The 13857-nt window shown below is 48.4% G+C and overlaps 1 protein-coding gene across 1 annotated transcript in view; it reads left to right on the top strand.

Moving 5' to 3' along the window:
* Window positions 1–75: 75 nt before the first annotated feature.
* Window positions 76–13857, top strand: part of LOC100117679 (atypical protein kinase C) — a 69549-nt gene continuing 55767 nt past the window's right edge. The window contains exons 1-2 of the mRNA XM_031927746.2: window positions 76–411; window positions 791–908. The gene's annotated coding sequence lies outside the window, so the exon portion shown is untranslated. The remainder of the gene's footprint in view (window positions 412–790; window positions 909–13857) is intronic.

Genomic DNA, 13857 nt, shown 5'->3' with positions numbered 1-13857 from the left:
GCGGGCGTCTGGCGGCGGCGGCGGCGGCGGCGGCTTCTCGCGCGTCTCGTCGTCTCGTCTCGTCGTCTCCTCTCCACTCTCCGCCGCGCGCTCTCCTTTCGCTCCGCCACCGCGGCTATCTCTCTCTAGCTCGCGAATACGCTCGGCTCGGCCGTATTATTGTTGTCGACGGGGCGCTGCTGCTGCCGCCGCCGCCGCCGCCGTACACACGATGCTTCCGTCCATGTGTTTCGCGTATGCGTGTATCACTGCCGCGCACATACACACCGCAGGTCGACGAGAAGACGAAGGCGAGAGCGAGAGAGGAGCGACCGATTTACTTGGCACGCCGCGGTGCAATGGCGTATCGATCGGCGGCCAGAATTGCACAGTGCACTGTGTGCGTACCTACACATAGTTATACGGCGGCGGGTAAGTAGTGGTGGAGAAGAGGGCGAAGTGGGGGGGGGAGAGAGGAGACACCGCGACGACGTGTTTTTAGAACGGCGGCGCTCGCTGCTGCTGCTGCTGCTGCTGGTGGTAGACGGTGGCGGCGGCGATGAACCACTGGCTTTAGCGTCGCGCGAGCAACCGCTGAGAGTGTGCGAATCGGTGTGCAGTGTGTTGGTTCCGTCCGTGTGAGCGGGCGACACGTGCGGAGAGTTCTCTGTCTCTCTCTCTCTCTTGCTCTTTCTCTTCTTTCTCGGACGCGGAGGGATGGATGCGGGACGGGACGAGTATGCGTGCGAATATACGCTGCTGCATGGGACGGATTTACTGCGTATGAGAGAGGGCTATCTGTTTGTTACAGGGGCCTCCGAGAGAATCTGCGCAACGCGGGACCGACGAAGCCGTAAACACCCTGAGAGAGAGAGAGAGATTCCTGAGAATATAATATCGGACACGCAGCAGCATCAGTTATACACAAGGTACGGAGATCTTTTTCTCTAGCTCTGTATAGATCAACGGGACGGATTGTCGGGCTGGAAATTTGCGTAAGAGGGCATCGACCTTGATATTGCATTCGAGCATATCCAAGTATGGAGGGATCGGAGTCTCGTCGGGCCCCGGCTACTACTACTGACCGGAGTCCTCCTACATACACGCCGAGCCGAGAGGAAAATCTCTGCCCCCGCGCGTAAACATTGCCCTTACACAACAGCAGCCGTTAGGCACTACTTACCACCGCAGCCGCACGGTGCAGGAGAAGCAACCTAAGCGACGGGCGATGAAGAGCGAGAGGGGGGAGGGGGGCTCAAAATGAAAAGTCCGCAAGAAAGACAGGCGCGCTCGGGTGTCCCCTCTCCTAGGCTCGCCCTTTTATCGGATCCGTTCCTCTCTCTCTCTCTCTCTCTCTCTCTCTCTCTCTCTCTCTCTCTCTCTTTGTTTATCCCCCCCTTCGGCGTATACAGCACGTATACCTAAACTCTCTTTTTCGCGCGAGGTCACATTCTCACTCTCCACGCCGCGTGCCGCCGCGCTGTCCGGCTGTCCCTTTTGCGTACGCGTGTAGGTACCTACACACAGACACGCGAGAGCGTCGGTATTTCCCAACGAGGTTTTGCATGCGCGCACACGTAAAAAAAGGTGAGTCGCGCAGAGCGCGCTACTCTGCTGCCGCATGCTCTTCCATTCAATTTTTCATGCGCGCAGCGCATTATGTGCGTGCCGCAGCTTGAACTTCCGCTTCTCTCTCTAGTATTCTCGCTCGTTGCCGGGCTTTTGTTTCATTGCATGCGTTTGCGTGTGTGTGTGTGTGTTCGCGCGTACGGCTCTATAAAAATGCCGGGGATTTCGAAATCTGGGCCGGCGGCGGCGGCGGCGGCGGCGTACTTATAACGTATATGCTCTTTTCGAGCCTCTCGCGCGCGCACGTGTGTGTCCCTGTTGCTTCTCTTCTCTCTCTTGGCTCTGCGAGTCTATATATCTGGATTAATTGCGGATTGATTTGCAGCGCTGATATACGCTCGCGCTCGTGTACAAAATGTGCAGATTATATCGACGAAAGGGAAAGAAAGAGAGAAAAAACTCTCTTCCTGTTTCCTCGCTCGCGACGGTGAAAAGCAAGCCAGCCATACGCAGGCAGGCGTGTACACATAACACATCCATATATTCGCGAACGTGCATAGGCACGGGTTACACGCACACACTCTCGCGCGCGCATTCCTACTATATACTCCGCGCCCAGCAGCAGCAGCAGCAGCAAACAGCGTCTCGCCCGCCGCGAAGGAAGGAATCTCCGAGGCCCAGGGCAGACGCCGCTGCCGCCGCCGTCTCCCCCACCACTGCGACGCGGCAGCGTCTCGCCACTCGCCAGTCTCACCCACACGGAAAAGCCGCGGCGCACACCGACGCCGCCGCCGCCGCCGCCGCGTGCTCCTTTTTCTCTTCGATTTTGATTCAGTTTCGCTCCGTCTTATCTTTTGGAGAAGAGGAGCGAGATGGATTCGCCGCGACGAGAGGTGAAAGCGCGAGAGAGACAGAGAAGAGCATACGTGTTTACATATCGGGTGTGTGACGTGTGCGCGCTGGTCGCTCTGCAGGAGAGGAGACACACACGCTCACACTGACAATGCAAAAGAGCCTCGGCCTCGGTACAGACTATACAGAGTAGTGGGGGCGGCCCCTCTCTCTCTCTTGCGCGTGCTGTTCTCTCCCCGCGTTTGTGAGTCTCTGTGTATGTGTGTGTGTGTGTGCGTGTGTGTGTTTGTGTGTTGGCTGCAGCCGCTGTCTCCCCGGTCGGCCGAGCGTCTAGTCATGTGACCTTCCCGTCAAAATAGCCCCGCGCCGCCGCGAGCTCGTCTGCGTGCGGCGTGTACGTTCCTATATAATGTATACATGTATATATATATATATATATATATATATATATATATATATATATATATATATATACCAACACACGCAGGTGCCGGCGCTGCTGCTGCTGCAGCAGCGAGAGGGGAAAAGAGCGAACTCGGCTTTATATGCGCGCGTATACCTATATGTATAACGCTAGCTGCAGAATAAGAGGAAGTGGATAGGCGCGCGTTCTCTCTCTCTCTCTCTCTCTCTCTCTCTCTCTGTATATATTTATACACCTCGCGTTGGAGAGTAGGGTTGAATTATGATACGGGAATTTGTTGCTCCTTGAAAGATTCTCGTGGCGCGGAGAGAAAAGCGCTGCAGTGTCTGTTACCACTGAAAATCGACTTTTTCCACTGAAAGATCCAACGCGCGCGCGCGCGCGCGCAACGATAGAGACGTTCTCGCGAGTGTTAGTACAGTTGGCTGCGCGCACGCTGTGTGCTTATTACACACGCGATACAATGAACTTTGACGATGCGCGACGACGTTGCAAGTTTTCGGTGTGTGTCACGCTGCAGGCTATTCTGCGCGCTCGAAATAATTCATATTTATTGTCCATCTATAAATAAGCCGCGCACCGGCCGGCAAACTTCTCGAGGCCGCAAAGTAGGCGATTTAAATTGTTAATCCCCTGACCTTTCGGCGAGAATGGATGTCCATTTTTCTTTGAGCGCGCGAGGTGAGAAAGTTTGAAAAAGTTATACGGTGTGTAAAATAAAAGAGTTACGCTGTTGCAGCAAACCTGTCTGACCTGATCCGGCAGTTTTCTACTTCGGTCGCTGCTGATGCATACCTGCTTAGTTTAAACTATGTGCGCACGGCCTGTCATTGTACTTTTGACGTACTGCTTGTAGCTGGCTTTATTTATGATCTGTTCGATTGTTATTGGAGCGATATATTTTATCTTTAAAAAAAAACCTGATCAAGAATCCATCGGGAATCGCGCTGCAACTTTCATTGCAAACCTAATTCGGTGCAAAAGGGGTCGCACGGGTCGGGTTGAAATTGGAATATATGTAGAGAATCAACTATTAACGATTCCCGAAATATTACATAAATCATTCGAAATATCCACGTGATCGTACTCTCCTGCTGCACGTGCTGATGAAAAATGTAGTAGCTTCGTTTTACCGAACACCGAAAGCTACACATCCTTCGCACTGGAATCCTCTTCAATTTTAATTACTCTTCCTAGAGTCGATATTTCGTGAATCGCTAACGTTATGTGTGGAATTATGGATTTATCCATTTTTTTCGATCCATGAATAATTTAAACGAGAGAGAGAGAGAGAGAGAGAGAGAGAGAGAGAGAGAACCTATCCTGACTGTTCAATATTTTTCAGTCAATGCAACACTTGGAGCTTTCCCTTCGAGGGTAGTTTTCAAAGATGTCGAAACTTTGTCAGTGTGTCCCAAGCGTTTTTTAATTTTAATCACACATATGGCGTGCTGTTGGGAAACCGAGTATGTGCAAGTTGCCAAATGAAACTTTTTCTTTAATCGTGCCGTTCTCACTTCCTTATACGTTCGTTACTGTAACTATCATTTTTACGATGTTTTTTACGAAATTTTTTCCGAACAATGTATGATAATGCATATCGGATAGTTTCGAGCACTTGGTATTCCAAACATATCGTCTAGGATCGGTTCGACTAATTCCATTACTCTAATTTACACACACGGATCATTGTATGTAATGCATTTTGCAGTCGTGTTAGAGAATACACACACCGCGTACAATGTCGTCTCGACGAATGCCAACAAGCATCCGTTTATTTATAGTCCGTGCTAGTATCGATGCGTAAATCATTCTCGAAATTGTCTACACGACGCAGCGAGCCACTAAAAATCGGACAAATTCTTGGGCGCCAAATGTAAACGCGCATTTTGCATTGAATTCGACTTTTCGCGAAAAGTCTGGCATTATCGAGCGATTAAACATTCAAGTGTCTCTTGCCATATGTTCGACATTTTCTACTTAACATAATCCGTATAAATATAAGCTCGATAATTTAGTGCGTTCGCTTTCCAATGCGATTCGAATCAAGAAAATCGAGTTTCAAAATCGTACATCGCACAAGTCGCGTTGCGATCTCGGCATCAAGTCTGCGGAGGAAAAGGGCGTGTATATGTAAGAAAGAGCAGATACGAGGCTTGATTGAGGAATTCAATTCAGAGCCGCTTTTGCGACGCTCCCGGCGGCGACGCGCAGTAGCGCAGCTTGTGGGCGATTTTGCGCTTCGCGATAGAGAGAAATTCCAAGAAAGTGATCGCACACAATGACCCCACACATGCAGCCTCCTACTGCATCGTTCCGTTGATAGATTAGCACTCGCGAGGACGATGGCTTCTCTCTGTCTCTCGTCATCCTGATGCGCGCAAGAAAATCGATTTCGTGTTTTCGACGAGAACGTTCCAGCGTGCGAGCTTAGCCGATTCGTTACAGGCGTTTTGTTCATACTGTTCTTGCATGAAAAATTCGTGTACACACTAATGAGCTATACGCGTGACACAGGCACTCGGCATTTTTTCCCGGAATAACCTTTTGGCAACTTTTCGCGCCCGTAAAACTCTCGAGTAATAATAGAGCTTATGTACAAAGTTCGAAAGAGAAAGGGTCGATTTTTCTCGGCGGGCAAGTCAAATTTCAGCGACAGCTCGTACAAGCTTAATAGGCGGTAACGAGCGCAAGTGCTTGCGTAATTAGCTACTTAAGAATCGCATCTTTTTTCCGCGCGCGCTAGCCGCTCTTTTGCGTTACGTGTATTGAGATTAATCAGCCGGCCGCGCCGGCGCATCATCAGCGACCAGTACCGTGCACACCGCAGGTATTACGCAAGAGCTATAGTATACGAATATTCCCCCGAGCGAGCCAGAGGATGAATTATTTTTCGGTCTTGCGGAGTGTGTAAGTAAGTGCGATTCCCGAGGCCTGTGTCAGCCGTCTATTTTCGCGCTTGCGCTTGTAGTCGTCGTCGGAGGCGTGAAAATCCCTGCAGCGTGGAAAAATCGCATCGCGAATCATGCAGCGTGTAGCTATACCTATAGATGGGAAAAATTACCGAAAATTTGATGTTTATGTAACGCGCAGCTGAGCAAAGGATTGTATTAATAGAGAGCAAGTGGCGCCGCGCAAACAAGCTTTTAAAATCCGGCACCTTTTACAACGACATAAATTGTCGTGGTCGCGCGAAGAGCCGCGCAAAAAACGAGTCTGCCCCCGCAGAAGAGAGAGAGAGAGAGAGACAGAGAAGATGAGAGAAGGACAAAGTCGCGAGGAAAGCAGGCGCCAGATGCCAGAGCGTGTGTGTATAGTGTGCGGCAGCGAGCGCACACAGTCAATTTTCCCGCGGGCAATGGCCTGACAGGCTATCGCCGAAGAAAGACGCGCGCGCGAGCTCCAGGGAGTGTGTGCGGGATGGAAAGAATTAGTTTTCCGAGAATTTTTCATCGCCTGCGTTTATAAATACGTTAGCTTTTACAATACATCGTTATACGGTATAATTGTTTGTTTGTCGCTCGCTCGAGCATAAGACCATTTTCGGCGAGAGCTCTGAATGAAAATAAACTTTTCAAGGCACGCAGAACTGACAAATCGCTTCGGGGAAACGCGACGCATACTCTTCCGCGAAGAGAGTCTATATACATGTAAACGTGCTATGTAGCAGCTATGTAGGCATTGCATAACTGTCCGAAAATTTTCTTCAATCACTATGCACCGAGCGTGTGTGACATTGCGATGTGATATGCTATTTCGAAAATGGGCGAAAATCCGAACGCGCTGTTGTATATATACACCGAGAGGAAAAATAAAGTAAGCCGCGTTCTAATCCGTGTTTATTTTTGTTTTGTAAACAGTGCCGCGAAATTTATTCCTCCCGAGCGACGCGTTCATTCACGTGGGTATTATAAGCGCGCGAAAGTAAAAGTCCGCGGCGGTGCGGTGGTTAGAAAATGTGAGAGAGACTATAGACACGTGCTTACATACTGCGGCTGTGATTTATAAAAAAAAATCGACCCTTGTTTTAGCTGGGAAAATTGATTATCGATGCGTCGATGTGTTATCAGCAGGCACACTTTCGCTTTATTGATTTCTCATGTGCGCCTGATGGTGGATTATGAATTGTAGATTTAACACGTGGTAGTGGGCAAGCTTGCAGGACTAAAATTTCGGTCATGCGTCCCTTTTACAATAGAGGACAAAGCGTAAAAATTTGTAACGATAATTTTTTACAGCACGTACCAGCCCCTCATTCACTATATACTTACTTTACGTACGCGAAAATCCACATTGTCCGGCATCTCAAAGCAACGGCGACGACGACGAAGAAGCAAGAAGTCAAAAAAGAGCTATACTCGCGCGCGCTTTCAAACGCGAGCAAATCGAATTTTTGGCACAAAGTCCAGTGTTGTCAAGAGTCGAGAAAGAGAGAGAGAGAGAGCTAGAGAATATTTCGATTCTCCACAATCGCGATTCGTTTCCCGGAATAAACAAGCCGCGGAAATTCTCGCGTACATCGCGTATACAGGACAGCCCCCAGCGGTGCGCGCAGGTATATAAAACATCGTGGAATTCTCAAGAGAGAGAAAGAGAGATGCAGGTTCAGAGAGAGAGAGAAGACTACGTATTTAAGCTGCGCGCGCGTAGTAGTCCCGGGCGCGTGCGAATATAGGCGGACCGAAATATTTGCGGACTTTGGATGGGGTATTTTTAAAGCCGGCGGCTTGAGCGGCGCGAGCGCGATATTCGGCCGATTATCCTCTCGCGTTGACGTGTACTCCTTGTACACAAAATCGAGAGCGCAATTTCGAAATGTAGGCGCCGTCGTTTTTCTTTTTACCAACGGTATTCGCACACCTATACATGACACGCAACGAGCTGGACTATTTCCAGCGGCGTAAACGTTATTAACCTGCGATGGATTTTCGCGGTGAAAAACTGCCTCTCTCTCTCTCTCTCTCTGTCTCTCTCTCTCTCTCTCTCTCTCTCTGTTCCAGCGTCGGCGCATCCGATAAAACGCATCGCTGCTTTATTAAACAGAAAACGATCGCGCTCTCTCCCGCTCTCCGAAGCGGCTATTTTCGCGGATTCGCCTATTAATATTACACACACTCCGCTCTCCCTCTCTCTCTCTCTCTCTCTCTCTCTTGCTGACCTTTACAGAGAGCTCTAAGCGCCCGCATTTAAATCATCGCTCGCTCGCTCGCGGCCGCCCGGAATAGCACACTGACTCTCTCTCTCTCTCTCTCTCTCTCTCTCTCTCTCTCTCTCTCGTTATATACGCATAGAGGCTGCACTGCTGGGGTGTGCTGTGCAGAAAGACAATAAAAATACTGCCGCGATCGGCAGAAATTACTTATTGCCGTGGCGAACGCAATCTTGGCAGCTCGCGCTGCGGAGACGAGTATAGGTTGAGAGAAAAGGGAGGTGTCGCAGTGCGTTTACCCCGCGCGCGCGCGACTTCGTGAGAAAGAGAGAGAGAGAGAGAGAGAGAGAGAAAAAAGTCGAGCAGTAGTGGTGCAGCCCAGGAAGAAGTGCAGGGGCTGCAAGCAGCCAAGAGAGTAGGTATATAAGTATATGGGGTTAGCGCACGATCCGCACTTACTATATACACGCACACGCGCGAGCCGAGAGAGAAAGAGTGACAAAGGAACCCTATTTCCAGCGAATTCCTCGTCGGTGGAACGTGTGTGCGTCGGTAGAAAGTGGCGGTGATGCCGTAGCGTATATAGCTCGATGATAATCTCTCGCTGGGATTTATGCTCGCAGGTGTCGCCGTTGCCGGGAGGAAAAACGCTACTCCCCGCGCCTTTACCCGCAGCGGCGGTGCACACGCGGAGAAGAGCGTGTATAGGTAGTCAGTCAGTCATCTCTCTCTCTCTCTTTCTCTCGGGGGCACGAGGGCCTCCTCGTATCGATCGGCCGAGGGAGAGAAAACTCTCCCTGCAGCTCTGCCGTACAGCCGTTGCTCTCTGCTGAGAATATGCCCCCCCTCTCTCTCTCTCTCTCTCTCTCTCCGCGGCTCTCGCGCTCTCTATAGCCCCGGCCTTGTTTTTCATCTCTCTCGGCTCTCCGAGAGCAAGTAGTAGCTCGGTCTCCTTTTTTCGGAGGGAGGCTTTTCTTTATGCTCTCGGCTCGGCTCTCTCTCTCTCTCTCTCTCTCTCTCTCTCTCTGCGCGCCCCGGCGTTTTCTGCTCTCTTTCCGCGTGTGCGCCCTGCGGATGTGGGCCGGGGAAAACCAGGGCTATATCGAACGCTTTTTCCTTCGCAGCCTGCTGCCGCTGCTATACGGCTCGGCGGCGGCCTCTCTCTCGCCCCGAGAGTTTTGCAAAATTTTCGCTGTTGCTGGGCGGACTCGGCCCCGCGCGGCTCTCGAGACCGCTTTTTCCTGCAATTGTGCGGGGGGATTTCGATTGATTTCCGATTCTTTTTTCCTTCAAAGAAGCTTTGTTTGCTCGCCGAGGTGCGGAGCTTCGGATCCTCTTGAACGGGTGTATTTTTCGGGCGATTGTATGCACACTCGTTAATGGAATGCGCTCAGTGCGGAACGAGCCAATACGACGCCGGGAGATAACGATTCTGTATCTCTCTCTCTCTCTCTCTCTCTCTCTCTCTCTCTCTCTCTCTCTCACTCGATATATTTTTACGTTTTCGACCTTGCCTTTCGACTTTCGCGAGAGCTGCATACCTGGGCGATTAAGGCGCCGCTGAAAAATTTACGAAGTTTGCGAAAACATCACACAGCCGCGCGTGGCCTCGTCGTGCCGCAGTCTCTCTCTCTCTCTCTCTCTCTCTCTCGCTCTCTCTCTATCTCTCTCCGTCTACACTTATGCATAATGCATGATGCACGAAAAAGAAGAACGAAGATACCGTACGCAAATCCGAGATTTATACAAGCCGCTTATTAGTCTTACTTCTGATTGCGAACTAATATATGAGCAAATCCACGACCGACAACTCGGGTGTTGGAAGTTGAGGCAACTATTTTTAGCTCACCAGCCCTCAAATTAAAGCTCTCTTCTGATACTTCGATCCTGGTAATACACATTTTTGGATTACGCCTTCAGACACTGTGTGTATAAAGTTGAACCGTGGCTAATTTTCGTTAATTTTCCCATAAGAGCATTTCAACTGCCCCGCAAAAAGGTTTGGCGAGCGATCGGCGATGCACGCGGAAGAATTTCTCACTCCAGATGGCCCTTAAAAGGAAAAAAAGTTGGTCTGGTAGGCGTATTCTCAATTTAACATTCTCAACTTCCAGCACCCGAGTCGTGTACTGTCGGTCGTGGATTTGCACATATATTTTCGGCGCGACTCGAGACACGCTGATGTTTGAGTATCAGCGGGGGTATAGTGATTTTCCCACGTCGCTGCGGTTTTGCAGCCTATGTTAAACGGCGCTAACATTTGCGCAGATCTTTAGTGTAGTTATAGTCGGCAAATTTGTCCAGCGAGTCTTGTTATTGACACGCAGCAGCGAGTACACGTCTGCAGATCGCTCGGAATAAATATTCATGAGCGCACCTGACGGAGATCAGCTTATCTCGCGAGCGAGCGAGCGCGAGTTATGTTATAAATAAGCTGACGCGCCAGGAACGATTAAGAGCTCGAATCAATAATCGGCGGAATATTTTTTACTCGTCCCTCGTCGCTCGTCGAGGCATTGCACATCGTCGTCTCTCATGCGTGTAGTTTAATATCGAGGCGTATCGAGTAGATTTTAATTGGCCTATCAATGCGGCGTTATCATCTGGGAACGTACGCACGCACGAGTCTATAGATAGAATTGGAAAAGACAAACGGCGCAGGAGAGGCTCGATAACGCACTCTCTCGTTCACATACACACCCATATTTCACGGCGAAGCTCGACAATAAGCGCTCTTGATACCTATATAAAGCTCGGCGTTTGATACACGGTAGGCCCTAAGACGATTCCAGGACATATATGCATTATAATCGGTTCCCCGAAAACAGCGTAATCTTCTCGGGGGCCGACGAGAATCTTCGGCAATAAGCCGTTATTAAACGCGAAGAAGAAGAAGATCTCGGATACAGTATAGTGCACTTGTTTCGCGCGTCCCGACGACTGTCTTATCGTCTCGCTCTCTCACTTTTGATAAAATGCGCCGCCGCCGACGTACTCGCTGTTATTTGCGTTAGTGCGAGCTTGTTTTCGCTCCTGTGCGCGATATGTGGAGCGATTTCATTTTTTGCGAGGACGCGCTGCGATTGGTAATTAGTCGGTATTATTTTTGCGATAAGATTGAGCTCGTGCGAATTATATTCTCGTTCGTTTTGTAGGTAGCCTTGATATTGCATTTTGTGGCGTTAATATGCCACTTTTATAAGGATTGGAAATTTATGGTCGAAGCATCGACCGATATTATTTTTCGTCGTCGTTTACGTTGTTCGAGAGGGCCAGTTCGAAACTGCTTGGTTTTAGCGGTATTTCGTTTGCAAAAACTTTTAAAAGGAGCGTTTATTCATAATTTTGGTCCAAATAACCCACCTTTCCAGAACAACCTACGACAAATCAATGCTTTGTATAGACCACAACCTGCATATTTGCAAGTATCCTTAATAAAATCAAAAATATCCCAGTTTCACCTCTCTCGTTTACATAATTACTCATATTTTTTTTTCCTCGTAGCTTTCTAAAACATAGCCGTCTTCCTGTCTTTTCTCTCTTCTCTCTTCGAAAGCGCGCATGGACAGACTCGATGTGTATAAATATAATAGTCTGCGCGGCTGCAGCTAGCGCCTGAGCTTATACCCCGTTTGGATTTTCGTTCGGTTATTTCTCGGAGTGTAGCTTCGTTATCACGCACTTCTCGAAACTCGACGACGTGAATATTTTTGAGTCATACTTATACAATCGTTTCAAAATTATTAATATACCAGAGAGCTAGCTGATGAAAATTCATCCCCTCGAGAAGCATAACAATGACTTACGTACACTGAGAGAAATAGTGCGTAAATTTTACTATATGTTCATGACAATTTACTGGAAAGTTTGGTAATCTCGTCACAGACTGACAAAACTGACCTTTTTACTAGATTTATATCAATTTTTACTAAACTTCCATATAAAATTTACCATACTCAATAGGAAAAATTAACAGAAACTATAGTGAAAATCGCCAATGTATGAATTTTTACCTGACAGTATAGTAATTTTTAATAGAACGTATAGTACTTTTCATCTGAAAATCGGAACTGATGCGTATTGACGCGTTATGCGCATGCGCGTTTAGCAAACATGGCTGTTTTGTGTGCTGCCGCTAGGGGGTGCACGGGAAATAAAACCCGCAAGCGGTAAGAAGTTAGCTCAGTTAGTATATAAGTCCGTTTAGCAACCCTGTTGTAACAATTGCGAGCGTATAAGCATATGTACTGCGAATTGCGAATATGTATAATAATTAAGCGTTTAGTTGTAGGAAATGTATCTAGGTTAGTTTAATGTCTCTAAAAATCAACTGCGGCGAGTGAATCGATAATGTTCTCTGAATGAAGTGCGTTAGAAGAGTAACCCTCCATAACCATACAAATTTAGAGCCATATAATAATTGAAAATAATTTTTCCACTATGTGCATTTTTATATTTAATTTAGTCAGGGTAAAAATTACTAGACTGTCAGTCTGTGAGTGGATTACCAAACTTTTTATTAAAATTTCCTATCCAGTATAGTAAAATTTACTATAAATTTCTCTCAGTGTAGTTACGTAAAACTATCGAGGCTCTTATCGCGCAGCGCGTTCGGATTGAAAAATCACGTTATTTATAGCGAGTATAGCCGTGTTTAGACTGAAATCCTCGGCGCGGCGCGAAGAATAACGCGCTAATTTTTTGCTAGCTCTCTCGTGTTAAAAAGCCTCTTATAACACACAATATTCACTCGATTATAGCATTATCAAGACGGACATTCCTCGGTCGCGTGTTGTGCGCGCGGACCGATACCGAATGTAATTACACGTCCACACGCTACTAAGACCCCTCGACGATATTCCGTAGCTTCTATATCGTTATGCAAAATTGATGCGTAGCAAATGAGCCCATTATTATTTGCTATCTCGTCGAGGGTCGTGTCTCCGGCGTCAATGAGACTTCGACAATGTATCTGGAGAACATAAGCGCGCGAGTGTGTGACGCGTAATGCGTTTATTATACCAATCTTGTTTGATCGGCTCGTTACGCGTGTTTTCGCAGATGCTGCGAGTGACGAGCGAAAGTGTCTTTGCAGCGCCTGCATAATTCGACTCGAGAGATATCCTTGTTGATTCTGTCCCATCGGAGACAGAGATATACTCGGTATCTTATCTGAGGAGAGAAGAAAGAAAGTGTTGTATTTTTTACGCGCTAAATTCGATTGAAATTGTCGCCGATACAGCCTCGAGTGCAGGTCTCGATAAGGTGCGACGAATACATTATAAGCGACGCTTTTTTCTCTCTTTTAGATCGCTTCGCGAACTCGTGAAATTCAGCTTTGCAAAGTTTGACGCGCTTTCGAGAGCGCCGAGGAAAGTCGAGCGATATAATCGGTCAAAGTTCGCGCGATAACTCCCCGCCACCGGAGTCGTATACCTATATCTGTATCTATACGCGCGTAAGTAGTTTCGCACCGGCTATATCCAGACGACGTCTCGTCGATTTACGGTCGTTCTTTCGCGCGAGACTAATGATCCAAAAACTGCAGTCGTATAACAATGAGGCTGTGCTTCGGGTTGACCCTGCCGAAATCTCGAAAAAAAATCGCTTAAAGCTCGACGACGAGATAACGATTACACACAGTATGGAGAGTCCGAGTGTATGGAAGTGTGTCACATTGCTCGCGCGCGGGAAAATATGACGGCGCGATAAGGCCGCAGGCGCGTAAACAGCGCCGATCGATCTGTCTTTCTTTCTCTCTCTCCCTGAATAATACCGACGATAGTAGCAAAAAAAGCTCGATTCTCTCTCTCACACACACGCGCGCGCGCGCACACACACACAGACACAGAGGCAGCGACGTGTGCATAATAAATCTCGAGTT

The sequence above is a fragment of the Nasonia vitripennis genome, chromosome 3 (assembly GCF_009193385.2).
Source record: "Nasonia vitripennis strain AsymCx chromosome 3, Nvit_psr_1.1, whole genome shotgun sequence".
Taxonomy (NCBI): Eukaryota; Metazoa; Arthropoda; class Insecta; order Hymenoptera; family Pteromalidae; genus Nasonia; species Nasonia vitripennis.
The sequence above is the reverse complement of the archived record's forward strand: the minus strand, read 5'-3'. Positions and strand labels throughout refer to the sequence as shown.